At 26.2% G+C, this 14,027-nt stretch overlaps 1 protein-coding gene across 1 annotated transcript in view; it reads right to left on the bottom strand.

The window, feature by feature from the left end:
• The window catches only part of LOC119605444 (bromodomain-containing protein DDB_G0280777), a 119,240-nt gene extending 108,929 nt beyond the window's left edge, over positions 1–10,311 (bottom strand). Inside the window, exon 1 of the mRNA XM_037958559.1 lies at positions 9,729–10,311. The gene's annotated coding sequence lies outside the window, so the exon portion shown is untranslated. The remainder of the gene's footprint in view (positions 1–9,728) is intronic.
• Between the last annotated feature and the right edge of the window lie 3,716 nt (positions 10,312–14,027).

Below are 14,027 nucleotides of genomic sequence, written 5' to 3'. Positions count from 1 at the left end.
AACTAACTAACTAACTAACTAACTAACTAACTAACTAACTAACTAACTAACTAACTAACTAACTAACTAACTAACTAACTAACTAACTAACTAACTAACTAACTAACTAACTAACTAACTAACTAACTAACTAACTAACTAACTAACTAACTACTAACTAACTAACTAACTAACTAACTAACTAACTAACTAACTAACTAACTAACTAACTAACTAACTAACTAACTAACTAACTAACTAACTAACTAACTAACTAACTAACTAACTAACTAACTAACTAACTAACTAACTAACTAACTAACTAACTAACTAACTAACTAACTAACTAACTAACTAACTAACTAACTAACTAACTAACTAACTACTAACTAACTAACTAACTAACTAACTAACTAACTAACTAACTACTAACTAACTAACTAACTAACTAACTAACTAACTAACTAACTAACTAACTAACTAACTACTAACTAACTAACTAACTAACTAACTAACTAACTAACTAACTAACTACTAACTAACTAACTAACTAACTACTAACTAACTAACTAACTAACTAACTAACTACTAACTAACTAACTAACTAACTAACTAACTAACTAACTAACTAACTAACTAACTAACTAACTAACTAACTAACTAACTAACTAACTAACTACTAACTAACTAACTACCTAACTAACTAACTAACTAACTAACTAACTAACTAACTAACTAACTAACTAACTACTAACTAACTAACTAACTAACTAACTACTAACTAACTAACTAACTAACTACTAACTAACTAACTAACTAACTAACTAACTAACTAACTAACTAACTAACTAACTAACTAACTAACTACTAACTAACTAACTAACTAACTAACTACTACTAACTAACTAACTAACTAACTACTAACTACTAACTAACTAACTAACTAACTAACTAACTAACTAACTACTAACTAACTAACTAACTAACTAACTACTAACTAACTAACTAACTAACTAACTAACTAACTAACTAACTAACTAACTAACTAACTAACTAACTAACTAACTAACTACTAACTAACTACTAACAAACTACTAACTACAACTAACTAACTAACTACTAACTAACTAACTAACTAACTACTAACTAACTAACTAACTAACTAACTAACTAACTAACTAACTAACTACTCTAACTAACTAACTAACTACTAACTAACTAACTAACTAACTAACTACTACTAACTAACTAACTAACTAACTAACTACTAACTAACTAACTAACTACTAACTACTAACTAACTAACTAACTACAACTAACTAACTAACTAACTAACTACTAACTAACTACTAACTAACTAACTAACTAACTAACTAACTAACTAACTACTAACTAACAACTAACTAACTAAACTAACTAACTAACTAACTAACTAACTAACTAACTAACTAACTAACTACAACTAACTAACTAACTAACTACTAACTAACTAACTAACTAACTAACTAACTAACTACTAACTAACTAACTAACTAACTACTACTAACTAACTAACTAACTAACTGACTAACTAACTAACTAACTATATTTCAAAACTTCATAATAGAAGATTACTTTGACAAAAAAGCCACAACAACATTGCATGTCAGATAAAATTATCGAAGATTTATATCCCAAAACCATCTGGGGTCTTCAAAAATTGAAGAAAACAAACAAGCATACAGACATGCCTTAATCGACTCCGATCCAGAATATATAATTTATAGGGTCAGAAAATTTTATTGTAGACCCTTCTCTGAAAGAAAACAGGAAAGTGCAGTTGACCAATAAACATTAAAATCAAACGTATGACGACTGCTGGGAAATATGAACCGATCCTCATAAAATTTGGAGCTGGGATTTATGTTCATTTGAAACTTATTTATGCCTTATTTATTGATTATACTGTTATTTAAAAGTTATGGATATTTAAATGTTTTTCTTTAAATTAAACTTTTTATGGCACCTTGGGTCAAATGAAGACCAAACGTTATAAAAATCGGAAGTATAGTTTAATCTTGTATCGATTTTAGATCAGCCGATTTTGCCGGTTTTATTTTTTCAGTCCTGGTTTACCTTTTCACGGTATTGCCCATATGTAGCCATTAATATTTGTAGGGTTAGTAGATATTTTCTATAATTTTGTTTGTAGTCCTTTATTAAAGCTTTAAAACCTAAATTCACACATTTATAAATTCGTTGAATAATTCGTAAATAAAATTATATGTAGTTTCCACATAATTCTCCACTGGGCATCATCTCTTTATTAATGTTTTATATAAACACAATAATATCATAAACACTTGACATTATCCTGAAGGCATAAGATAAATAATATTGTCATTTACACTAGTTCAAACGATAAAAAGTAACATATTATTAATAACCTTTGAGCAAATTATGAACAAAAGTTAATCATGTTGTTTGTATTTTTTTTTTTCAATTTTAGTTGACTTAATAACATATATGGTTTCCATTTACAAATTAATATGCTTTTTGTTAACCCCCCAAGGTGATTCAATGAGTATGCAGTTTTTCTTTTAACCCTCAATTTTACTTTAGTCTGATGTTTAGTTGTCCATAACTCCCCATGTGCCAATTACAACAGAAGGAATAAAACGAATGGAACCTAAATGTTGTAAAAGTGTAGGATGGAAGTGTCTAGTTTAAGGAAGGAAATTACTTGCAAATCAACATGGATATTTATAACTGTGTGGCTGTTAAACCCTCCCCCAACGAAATTCAGGACGTCAATTATGTCTCAAGTAAAATATGTAAGAGTCATTTGTTTTTTCAATAGATTTCTGTTACTTTTCTTTTTTATTTCATTTCTGGTTTTGCAATTGTCATTTGTAACAATTTTCACCCAACACGCGACCACCAACTACTCAACCCCCTTTTTCGATGACTTTTCCTTTGAATATAATGAAATGGTAATGAGCCATTTGCACAGCATGATTTTTTGTTATAAATGTTTGAATATTAACTGAACTAAAAGTAAATGTTTTGTAGGAGTATAAATGTTTGCATGTTTTAAAAGAGTTCACGATTAATTGTTATGCCTAGTAGACATCTTAATATGAAGAATGTTGTTGGAGCAGAGGTGGTTAAATAGGTAGTGGGTTTGGTAAATAATTGGATTTTATTTTTGGGCAATATATACTTAAAGGAAAATTCGAATCTCGAATATTACTACTTTAATAGAAATTTATCGAATTCCGAACATTTGTCTTTTATTTTGAAAATATTTTTTTTTTTTTTTTTTTGTTTCGAAAAATTTCATTTTTTTTTTTTTCGAAAAATTTTCGTCTTTACAGAAAATTTATTTTTTTTATACAAAATTTTCAAAAAACCTTTTTTATAGAAAATTTTCGAAAAACTTTTTTATAGAAAATTTTTGAAAAACTTTTTTTCGAAATTAGAAAATGTCTTTTTATAGAAAATTTTCGAAATTCAAAAATGTCTTTTATAGACAATTTTCGAAAACTTTTTTTATAGAAAAATTTCGAAAAACCTTTTTATAGAAAATTTTCGAAATTCGAAAGTGTCTTTTTTATAGAAAATGTTCAATTTCTAGTCTTTATAGAAAATTTATTTTTCTTTTATAGAAAAATTACGAAAAACTTCTTTCATAGAAAATTTTCGAAAAAGTTCTTTTACAAAAAAATTTCGAAAAACTTTTTCATAAAAAATTTTCGAAATTCTCTTTTTAGAGGAAAATTTTAAAATTCGAAAATGCCTTTTTTAAAGAAATTTCGAAATTAGTTTTTTTATAAAACATTTTTGAATTTCAAAAATTTTATCTTTTTTATGGAAAATTTATTTATAAAAAATTTTCGAATTTAAATTTTTATCGAAAATTTTTATTTAATAAAATTTTTTTAATGTTTTAAAGAAAATTTTAAAATTTTACAAAATTTCTCTTTTTAATAGAAAATTTTCGAAAATGTCGCTTTTTAACATTTGGTTATTAAAATTTGAAAATGTATTTTTTCTTAATAGAAATTTTTCGAAGTCTCAAAATTTCTATTTTCTAATTGGAAAACATTCGAAAATTCTTTTCTTTTTTAATAGAAAATTTTCAAACTTTTTCCCCCTTTTAATAGAAAACTTTATAATTTCGAGAATTTATCTTTTAACAGAAAATTATTCAAATAAGAAAATCTATCTTTTTTATAGAAATTTTTCGAATTTTTCAAAAATTTCTAGTTTTTCGAAAGTTTTACAACTAAACTTTCGAAAATTCTATTCTTTAATAGAAAATTTTCGAAATATTTCTATTTTTAGGAAAAAAGTTTTCGAAAAATTATTTTTTTATAAAAGTTTATTTTCTTTTATAAAAGTTTTTCACTTTTAATTTGAAAAAAAAAAATCCCTTTTATTTTCTCTATTATAATTTCGAAAATTTCTTTTTTTAACCGAAAACTATTCGAAAATGTATCTTTCTTTAATAAAAATTTTTCGAATTTTGAAAAATTCTATTTTTTAATTGTAAATCTTTCGAAAATTCTTTTCTTTAATAGAAATTTTTAGAAATATTTCTCTTTTTTTAGAAAAAAGTTTTCGAAAAGTTAATTTTTTATAAAATTTTTTTAAAAAAATTGATTTTCTTTTACAATTTTTTTCGAAAAGTTAATCTTTTGATAAAAACTTTCGGAAAATTTCTCTTTTAATAGAACATTTTCTAAAAATTTATCTTTTTATAGAACAGTTTCGAAAAAATCTCTTTCATTTTTCTCTTTTAAAAGAAAATTTTCGAACTTTGCAAAATTTTATAATTTCGAGAATTTCTCTTTTAACAGAAAATTATTCGAACAAGAAAATATATATTTCTTATAGAAATTTTTCGAATTTTGAAAATTTCTAGTTTTTTCTTGTCTTTAATAGAAAATTTTCGAAATATTTCTCTTTTTTTAGAAAAGAGTTTTCGAAAAATTAATTTTTTTATAAAATTTTTTTCGAAAAATATTTTTTTTTTTAATTTTATTCGAAAAATTTATCTTTTGATAAAAACTTCCAAAAAATGTCTCTATTAAATGAACAATTTCGAAAAATTTCACTTTTTGTAGAAAATTTTCGAACTTTGCAAATTTTCTCTTTTTAATAAAAAATTTTATAATTTCGTAAATTTTTCGAGTTCGAAAATTTAATCTTTTTTTATTCATTTTTCGAATTTTAAAAATCTCTATTTTTATTTAGAAATCTTTTCTCTTTTTAGTAAAAAAAAATCTAAAAATTTTTCTTTTGATAGAACATTTTTGAGAAATAATTCTTTTGTTAGAAATTTTTGAAAAATATATATTTTAATAGAATTTTGTTAAAAAGTCTCCTCTTTTAAGAAAAAATATTTCATAAAATTTAGAAAAATTTCATTTAAATAGAACTATTTTGAAAAATTTCTCTTTTATTTGAACTCTATCCAAAATTTCCCTTTTATTAGAATATTAATTAATTTCTTCTTTAATAAGAATATTTTCTAAATATTTTTATTTTACAAAATTTTCTCAAAATTTATTTTTTAAATATTTTTCACAAAATTTCTCTTTTGTTAGAAATTTTTTCTAAAAATTCTCTCTTATTAGAATATTTCCGGAACACTTCTCTTTTAGTACAATATTTTTCAAAAAATTTTCTTTTTATAGAAAATTTTCTAATTCAATTTATCTTTTAGTACAAAATTTTCTGTTTTAGTACAAAATTTTCGCAACATTTCTCTTTTAAGAGAACATTTTCGAAAAATTTCTCTTTAGTAAAAATTTTTCGAAATATTTATTTTTCAATCGAAAATTTTCAAACACATTTTCAAACTCTCGCTCAATTATAAATTTTTTTCGAAAATTAAAGAAAAAACTTTCTAAAATTTTTTTTGGAAAAAATCTTTGAAAATTTCTCTTTTTCTCTGCTATTATTGTTCTCACTTATGTTTCTTTTTAAGTAAATGCGGTTCTTGGCAATATAAAAAAAATCCTAAAACAATCCTTGAAACAAGTCCCTTAACATTTGGTTTGTGTCTCTGCAAACTCACGTACGTACATATATGCATATACAAGTTGTGGTTAGTTTTAGTGAGTTTTGCCTGAACGAAACTAAACGCTTTTAGATTAATTGTTCTGATTAAACTCACGCAGTTAATGTTATTTCCATTCATTATACAATTATTTCATATGACTTTCGGTAAGTGATATTTCCTCTCAACATGACTTCGCAAATAAGAACTTTATTACAATTAAATGTGAATGTATTTCATTCAATATGGGAAGAGATGTGAGTGAACATGCATGTGGTTATTTTGCAATTTATATTTGTCTAAATTTGAGCAATAAATGAACAACTTTAATATTTATGAGTGGAAACTTAAAATGTTTTTAAATCCAATTTGTATCAGTCTATTGTTAAACATTCTACAAACTGAGCTAAAAATAGGGTCCTTCATTTTTTATTTATTTTCTTCAATATTAAATTATATGTTAGTGTTGACATAAAAATTTATTTAAATAAATTAATTGGCCAAGATTGATGACAGATATGTGTGTATTTTTCTTAATAATACTACTAGACGAGTTTTTGTTTTCTTAAAAAAAAGAAACAAAAAAAGGTCAAACAACAAACAAACATTTTTGTCTTTAATTTACACAAAAAAATATAAAACAACATGCAATCGACCAGCCCATAATACACACAATATCAAATATTTGTGCGGCGAGTACTATTTAGAAATTATTTTAAAATGTGTATAAACAAAACTTAAAACAAATAGTACACAAACAATTGTGCCACAATTACTTACTTAGTATTTGCCACATTAAAAAAAAGTTGATTACATTAAAACAAAAATACATAAAAATTAATTTAATTTTAAGAAAAAAAAATAATAATAAAAACGCTAGAGAATTTAAATAAAAACCTAAAGAATGCTTTTTTAATTTTGAGCAGCAATTCACCTTTGATATGTCGAAAATTTTTATTTTTAGTTAATTATTATGGGATTTTTATAAAGAAAAAGAAATAACAAAAATAATACAAAATGTTTGAGTAATTTAAATTATTACAGAGATTCCCAAATCGACATTTCTCTGTAGCTAAGCCATACACTACTCTCTAGCAAAGACTAGAGATTTCTTCACAGTTGCGTTATATATAACTATATAGGTTAGATTGCAGACTTCTCCATAATCGAGACTATAGACTAATCTGTAGTCAAGTTTATATACTAAATTATAGTCAAGGCTATAGACTTATCTATAGTAATGACTAAAGACTACTCAATAGTCAATACTCTATAGTCACGCGTATAGACTAATCTATAGTCAAGACTATAGACTTCTCAACAGTCAAGACTATAGACTACTCCAAAGTCTTGACCTTAGATTACTGTAAAGTCAAGAACACAGACTACTCAATAGACAAGATTATAGACTTCTCTATGGAGATTTTGTACTACTCAATAATAAAGACTATAGATAACTCCATAGTCTTGACTTTGGACTACTCTATAGTCAAGACCATAGATTACTCCGGAGTCAAGATTAAAGACTACTCCGTACTCGATTTTATAGACTAATCTATAGTCTCCAGTCAAGACTATTGACTACTCTATAGTCAAGACTATAGACTACACTATAGTCAAGACTATTGACTACTCTATAGTCAAGACTATAGACCATTCTATAGTAAAGACTATAGACAACTCCATAGTCAGGACAACAAACTTCTATATAGTCAGGACTATAGAATACTCTATAGTCAAGACTATTGACTACTATATAGTCAAGACTAAAGACTACTCTAGAGTTAAAAATTAAAGACTTCTCTATGCTCGAAGTTATAGACTAATCTATAGACAAGACCATAAACTACTTTATAGTCAAGACCATAGACTACTATATAGTCAAGACTGTAGACTTCTCTATAGTCAAGACTATAGACTACTCTATACTCAAAACTATAGACTACTCTATACGCAAAACTATAGACTACTCTATAATCAAAACTATAGACTCTTCTATAGTCAAAACTATAGACTTCTCTATAGTCAAGACTATAGACTACTCTATAGCCAAGACTATAGACTACACAGAAAAAAATATGCACAATTTTTTTCTTAACAATCGTTTGCTTAAATTTAATTTCGATTTTTATAAATATTTTTATTTGGGTTTATAACGAATTTGTTTGATGTTCACACAGAAGGAAAATATTTTCTAACAAACACTTTATTGAAATAAATTTAACTTTCAGTAAATATTTTTACTGATTCAATAAATGTTTTTGTTTGAGTTTTATTTTTATGTCAGCATATGGAATACAACAATAAAACCAGTTTTGGAATGTACTAAAATGAATTTATATAATTCTTATTTGGTTTATAACATTTAATGTATAAGTGTTTCAGTTTTCACAGTACAAAATAATAGTTTCTAGAATTAGAAACGTTTTCTTAAAAATGTTGTAAGTATATATGTAATTTTTTTACTACTTTTAGTTTTAAATATTTTTTGTAAAATTTTTGTTAAAATTTAGTATATATTTTTTAACAAAATTTTTATAGATTCAATAAAAAATTTTCTTATTATTATTGCCAAAATACAATAAATAATTTAACTGTTTCAGATAACATATTTGCTTGAATTTCAGTACAAATACTAATAACTTGTGTTATTGTTTCAGTAAAATAATTGTTTGGAAATGTTGCGATTATTTATTAATGTTTTTCGTAAATAGTATCTTATTTTAATAAGAAAAATCCTGAAATTTTTTCAATAAAGAATTTACGATTTTGAGTACTTGATTTTACGAATTTCGTGATAGGTCCTATTTTAGTAAAAAAAATACTTGGCTTTATGAATTTTTTGTTTGATTTTGAATTCCATTTTTTTCTGTGTACTCTATAGTCAAAACTAAAGACTACTCTATAGTCAAAATTATAGACTAATCTATAATCAAAATCATAGACTAATCTATAATCAAAACTATAGACTACTCTATAGACAAGACCATAAACTACTCTATATTCAAGACTATAGACTACTTTATACTCAAAACTATAGACTACTCTATAGTCAAAATTGTAGTCTAATCTATAATCAAAACTATAAACAAATCTATAATCAAAACTATAGACTACTCTATAGTCAAAACTATAGACTAAACTATAGTCAAGAATATAAACTACTCTATAGACAAGACCATAAACTACTCTATAGTCGAGACTATAGACTACTTTATACTCAAAACTATAGACTGCTGTATAGTCAAAATTATAGACTAATCTATAACCAAAACTATAGACAAATCTATAATCAAAACTATTGACTACTCTATTGTCAAAATTATAGACTAATCTATAGTCCAAACTATAGACTACTCTATAGGCGAAACTATAGATTACTCTATAGTCAAGAATATAAACTACTCTATAGTCAAGGCTATAGACTACTCTATAGTCAAGACAATAGACTACTATATAGACAAGACTATAGACTGCTCTATAATCAAGACTATATACTACTCTATAGTCAAGACAATAGACTACTATATAGTCAAGACTACAGACTACTCTATAATCAAGACTATGGACTACTTTATAGTCAAGACAATCTCATGCGAAAAACAAAGCGAAATGAGTATATCCTAAACTTCGATCTATGTATTATTATATTGTATTTTAAATGTTTAGAATTATAATTATGTAAATTAAAAAAATCACTCACCTTATTTAACACCTGTTTCCTTTTACGCCAAAAATTTTAATTCCTCTTTTACATAATCTTTTACAAAGCTTTTTATTAATTCTTTATTTTTCTCTTTTATTATTATTTATTTACTTTTACAACTTTTTTTATTTTCTTAGCTTTTTTCTTACAATGATCTACACTTGATTTCCTTCTAATTTCCTTTACTTTAAGTGAAATTATTTAACTTCTTCATTTTTTTCTTTACAAAACTTATAAAAGCTTTTCCTTTCTCATTAACAACCTTTTTTCCACTTTCCAACCAACCAACTAACCAATGAACTTAACACACTCCCCTACCCGCGCACAACCACACACACTTATTAACAACGAATGGCCAAACTAAAGCAAAACAACGATCGGGCTCAGCATTTTATCTTTTTCCAAACAGTTTTCCTACATATGTTTACTAATTTATAAGTTACTTTTTAACAATATTTTTACACAAAACGATTAGTAAACATTTAAATTTCATATTTATGCAAAAATATTAACAAATTATTAACTTTTAAACGGCTTTATTTATTAATTAAACGACCACTAATCACCAAACAACCGAACACTTGCGAAATTTCTAGAAAACTAAAAAAGAAAAATGCTAGTCAAGATTCTATTGCTATTGTTGTTGTTGCTGTCATTATTTGATTTGTGCAAGTTTCTAATGTGTTTGTTGTTAATTTATTTTGTTGTAGAGAGGTGGAGAATAATAAAAAAAGTGCGTAAATAGATTAAGAGCAAGATGTTAAGGAGATTTATTAGTGAATGTCAAATGCGAAATATTTAGTAAAATGTCAAAAAGGAATAATGACAGGGTTGGGATTTTGTTTTGTATGTGATATTTATTAAAGCGAATGCGAATGGAAAAATGAAGTATAATTTAAGTTAATTTAAAAAAAAGTGAGAACTTTAAAGCATTTGCCGCGGAAACTTTTTTAATGCACGGGATATACTCTATGTGGAATAGATGGGCCGATTTGAAACTTTCAAAAGTTGTATAAAAGCTATCACCCTAATGGACAGTATAGACTAGACTATAGACTAAACTAAAGACTTGACTAGACTATAGACTATACTATAGACTATACTATAGACTAGACTATAGACTAGACTAAAGACTAGACTATAGACTAGACTATAGACTAGACTATAGACTAGACTATAGACTAGACTAAAGACTAGACTATAGACTAGACTATAGACTAGACTATAGACTAGACTATAGACTAGACTATAGACTAGACTATGGACTAGACTATAGACTAGACTATAGACTAGACTATAGACTAGACTATAGACTAGACTATAGACTAGACTATAGACTAGACTATAGACTAGACTATAGACTAGACTAGACTATAGACTAGACTAGACTATAGACTAGACTAGACAAGACTATAGACTAGACTAGACTAGACTATAGACTAGACTAGACTAGACTAGACTAGACTATAGACTAGACTATAGACTAGACTATAGACTAGACTATAGACTAGACTATAGACTAGACTATAGACTAGACTATAGACTAGACTATAGACTAGACTATAGACTAGACTATAGACTAGACTATAGACTAGACTATAGACTAGACTATAGACTAGACTATAGACTAGACTATAGACTAGACTATAGACTAGACTATAGACTAGACTATAGACTAGACTATAGACTAGACTATAGACTAGACTATAGACTAGACTATAGACTAGACTATAGACTAGACTATAGACTAGACTATAGACTAGACTATAGACTAGACTATAGACTAGACTATAGACTAGACTATAGACTAGACTATAGACTAGACTATAGACTAGACTATCGACTAGACTATAGACTAGACTAGACTAGACTATAGACTAGACTATAGACTAGACTATAGACTAGACTATAGACTATAGACTAGACTATAGACTAGACTATAGACTAGACTATAGACTAGACTATAGACTAGACTATAGACTAGACTATAGACTAGGCCATAGACTAGACTATAGACTAGACTATAGACTATACTATAGACTAGACTATAGACTAGACTATAGACTAGACTATAGACTAGACTATAGACTAGACTATAGACTAGACTATAGACTAGACTATAGACTAGACTATAGACTAGACTATAGACTAGACTATAGACTAGACTATAGACTAGACTATAGACTAGACTATAGACTAGACTATAGACTAGACTATAGACTAGACTATAGACTAGACTATAGACTAGACTATAGACTAGACTATAGGCTAGACTATAGACTAGACTATGGACTAGACTATGGACTAGACTATAGACTAGACTAGATTTAAATTCCATAAAATGTCTGCCGCAGAACCTCTTTTAAACTCGGTTAAAAAACCAAATGAATCACCCTAATACTAGAGTTCAATAGTTCGACTTTTGCACTTCTTGTATTTTTGATAAATCGGTTCTTCGACTTTTTTCTTACAAGATAGTCGACTTTTCGACTTCGTTAGGACAGAAAAGTCGTCTTCTTTGTTTATTTTAAAGTCGATTTTTAGAACCCTAATTTAACCATCACTAAAAACTCTTCTACTTAAAAGTGTGCTCCTAATCTATTTACACACTCTAAAATATTCTCCCCCACCACCCAACACAATCAAATTACAACAAACATATGCATACAATCAAATAATGACAGCAGCAGCAACAACAACAATAACAATATAATCTTGACTTGCATTTTTCTCTTTTAGTTTTCTGGAAATTTCGCAAGTGTTCGATTGTTTGGGGATTAGTGGTCGTTTAATTAATTAATAAATCTGGTTAAAAGTTAATCAATTGTTAATATTTTTGCATAAATATTAAATTTAAATGTTTGTTAATCGTTTTGGGTAAAAATATAGTTAAAAAGTAACTTGTAAATTAGTGAAAATAGTTGGGAAAAATATAAAATGTTGTGCCGGTCGGTTGTTGCTTTAGTTTTTCATTCGTTGTTAATAAATAAGTTCGTTTGGTTGTGCGGGGAGGGGAATGTGTTAAGTGCAACAGTGGGTATAGATGAAAGTGTGTGTATAAAGGTTTGTGTGAAGCAAAGAAGAGGAAAAAAAGCTTTTTTAATTGTAGTTAAGGAAATGAGGAATTAAAAGAAATTTTTATAAGCAATAAGCTTTCAAATAAAATGTTGATATTTTAAAGGAAAAAAGCTAAAATAATAATGAGAAGAAAAAAAGTAATAAATAAAAAATGAGAAAAAAATAGAAAATAAATATAAATATCAAATGAAAATTCTGTAAATAAGAAAAAATTTAAAGAAAAATGTTGTGAAAATAAATGTAAAATCAAACTGAAAATGTGTAAAATAGGACCAATTGAAGTTGTTTGCGGAAAGAAAACAAGGAAAAAAAGGCAGTGTTAAATAAGGTGAGTGCGTATTTTAATTTATTTTAATACATATAAAGCTTTTTAAAGGGTATGTTGCTTTTAATAAGTTCAGTTTTTAAAAAAATATTCCGCTAGAAAACAACAGTGTTAGAAATACTACATTTCTTATCAAGTTTTTATTGTTTTAACTAATTACGGCTCCAAATAATTGTCTGAAATTGTAGCAATAGTATTTGCCTTGTTTTATAGCCATACGTGGATGGTTTTCAGTTGAAGGCCCAAATATAGTTTCTTCGTTGAAGTATTTTAAGAAGGTCTTACACTGAAGACTTATTAGAAGATCTTCATTTACATTAATAGTCATATTTTTCATTAGAACTTATAAAAGTTTTATAAAGCAAATTTTCATTTCAAATTCGATACACAAATCTTTATTAAATGTGCATGAATCCTTTTAGAACAGGAATATCTCATTCGAAAAGCAAAGAGAAAGGAGTATCACATCTTTAAAATATGTAAATATGTCTATTAGAAGGCCAACAAATCATAGTCCTAGCATTTTTTCCGCTGCTTTTTAACTACAACACTATAGATTTTTCCATAGTCGAGATTTTTGAATACTCAATAGTCAATATTATAGACTACTTCATAGTCTTGACTTTGGACTACTCTATAGTCAAGACCATACACTACTCTACACAGAGGGAAAAAATATATACACGCCTGGTTCCAATAATAACATCCTTTGTCAAGTATATACATACTTACGACAACACTATGTAATGTTCACAACGCAACGTTGTCAACATTGCAACAATTCGTTGTCACAATCTAAATTTTATACACATCCGTTGTCTAAAAGTTAACAAACGTGGTAAGCTCTCAATCCATTGTCAATAGTGAGCTTACAACGTTTGTTAACTTTAACG

The sequence above is a fragment of the Lucilia sericata genome, unplaced genomic scaffold, assembly GCF_015586225.1.
Source record: "Lucilia sericata isolate MDLA Ls3-8-SP2 unplaced genomic scaffold, ASM1558622v1 Contig000488F_arrow, whole genome shotgun sequence".
NCBI lineage: Eukaryota > Metazoa > Arthropoda > Insecta > Diptera > Calliphoridae > Lucilia > Lucilia sericata.
This window is presented reverse-complemented; position numbering and strand designations above follow the sequence as displayed.